We start from the raw sequence: 2,354 nt of genomic DNA on the forward strand, positions 1-2,354 counted from the left end.
TGCCCCCAAACCCACCGCACACCCCCTATTTCCCGTCAAACTCCCCAAAATCCCCAATTTCTCCCCAGACTCGCCCCAAACCCCCCCAGCTCTCCCGGCCCCGCCTCAGCTCCTCCTCAGCCCCGCTCCCCTCACAGTTTCCCGCCTCCGCCGTGCTCAGGGCTCCCCAGCCAATAGCGGCGCGCCCCGTGCCGAAACAACCAATCAGCGCGCGGCTCCCCTCAGCAGCGCCCGCCTCCCCGCGTCGCGGCAGCCAATCAGAGGGAGCCGGGAGCGGGCTCGGGCGGGCCCTGCGGGCGGCGCTGCCAGAGCGGGGGAGGTGCTGGGAGAGGCCGGAGCTGCGGGAGCGGCTGGGGCGGCGCTGCTGGGGAGGGGGGTCCGCACAGGGGCTGGGGCTGGGGGCTAGGGGAGCTGGGGAGGGGCTGGGGGCATCGGGGCCTTTGGGGAGGGATCCGGGGGAGTTTTGGAAGGAGCTGGGGGTGCTTGAAGGATTCCTGGGCTGGGTTTTGGGAGGGGTCTGGGGGTCCTGTGTGGGGTTTTGGGAGGAGGATCCTGAAGGATCCTGGAGGTGTCAGGAAGGGTCTGGGGAGGGGTCTTGGGGCCTTGTGGGGGGACCTTGGGGGTGGGGATGGGTCCTGAGAGGGGTCTAGAGGGGGGTCTTGGGAGGGCCTGGGGGTATTGGAGGTTTTGGGGACGGGTCCTGGGGGGATCTGGGGAAGGGCCGGGTTGGGTTTGTGGAGGGGTCTGGAGGGTCCTGTAAGGGTCCTGGGTGGGCTCTTGGGAAGGGTCTGGGGGTGGTCTCAGGGACATCCTGGGCTGGGCCCGATTGGGGTCTGGGGGCTCTCAGGGTGGATTTTTGGCCCCTTTGGCTGATTTTAGGCCGGATCTGGTGGGGTTTAGGGTGGATTTCAGATCCCTTTGGATGGTTTTAGGCCCATGTGAGTGAATCTTAATCCTGTGTGGGTGATTTTAGGTCCCTATTTTTGGTGATTTTGGGCCCTTCTGAGTAGTTTTTTTGCTTCTTTGGGCAATTTTAGGTTGAACCAAGCCTTTTTAGGGTGATTTTTGGTCTTCTTGTGTTGGTTTCAGGCACATTTGGGTGATTTTAGGTACCTTTGGGTGATTTTAGGCCAAACCAGATAGTTTCAGGGTGGATTTTAGGCGTATTTGAGAGATTAAAGGGTGATTTTATGACATTTCTTTTGGGTTTTAAAACATTTGGTGTATTTGAGACCCCTTTGGTTACTTTTAACCCCATTTGGCTGATTTTTGGCCAAACCATGTGGATTTAGAGTGGATTTTGATGCTCTTGGTTGATTTTAGGACCATGGCAAGGACAGAGACTCAGACCCTGCAGACTCTGAGTGCAGTTCTGGCCTGGTTGAGGTGGATTCTCACCAGGTGATTGTTTGCAGGTGTGTTTGCTGTGCCATGCTGTGCTGCTCCTGGCAGGTCCTGGCAATGAGCGGCGTGCTCTGTACACTTACACCTACTGCACAATCCCCGCTCATCACAACAGGGTTAATGAGGGTCTGATTTCCCCACCTCTCGGCCAGATGCCGCTCGCTTTAACTTTGGTGATCCCCCACGGAAGATCCCTCATCTGCCTCACCACCACCGCCGCCAAGGATGGAGATTGAGGCCCCCTCCCATGGTCTGAGACTGAGACCCTTAAAATTCTTACACAGGGCGCTGGCCTGACCGAAGTGGGATGTCTGCCAAGTGTTCCCTCAGGTGTGATCACTGGACCAAGACTGGTTTTTCATGGCAACCAGACCTGAAACAATGGGTCCTGCTCGCTGCCGAGACTGGTTTGTCCAGTTCGGAACTGCACTGTCTGTGCTTGTTCTCAGCTTATTCTCCACTGTCCTGTACCTGCTCCCTCAACTTTAAAAGACCCCTGAGTTAACCAAAGATTTTGGGATTTTCCCTGACGTGACAAGACGGATCTGTTGGCTGGATCACAAGGATTTCGTCTCTCTGTTGGTAGCTATTTCCCCTGGCCCTCTTTCTCTGTCTCTCTATCATTTATCTCCTAACCCTGCTATTGCATCTGCTGAGGGCATCAATAAAAGGTGCATTGGCTTTGACTGATACTGAAAGTCCCGCTGCAGTGTGTCCTTTGCACTCCGAGATGGGTAAAATGAAACATCAGGACCCCTGCTTGTATCAGTGTTTCGTGGCAGCCCAGCACCCTAAATGGGGAGAGCCAAGAGGGAGGAGCTTTTGGGATTGCTGGGACTCCCAGCAGCCTGGGGAGGGCAGGCAGCGAGGAGAAGGGGGACCCCCAATCCAAGTGTGACCCCAGCAGCTGGGACAGGGGGGAACCCTGAACACCAAAGGGGAGCAAGCAG

General features: G+C 57.0%; 1 long non-coding RNA gene across 1 annotated transcript; it reads left to right on the forward strand.

Moving 5' to 3' along the window:
• Positions 1–309: 309 nt before the first annotated feature.
• LOC146764199 (uncharacterized) lies at positions 310–2,149 on the forward strand. Its single transcript, XR_014950989.1, has 3 exons — positions 310–376; positions 1,324–1,415; positions 1,557–2,149. It is a non-coding gene; the product is annotated as an uncharacterized LOC146764199 (long non-coding RNA).
• Positions 2,150–2,354: the final 205 nt, after the last annotated feature.

This window comes from Lonchura striata, chromosome 36 (genome assembly GCF_050655825.1).
Source record: "Lonchura striata isolate lonStrDom1 chromosome 36, ASM5065582v1, whole genome shotgun sequence".
In the NCBI taxonomy this organism is placed as follows: Eukaryota; Metazoa; Chordata; class Aves; order Passeriformes; family Estrildidae; genus Lonchura; species Lonchura striata.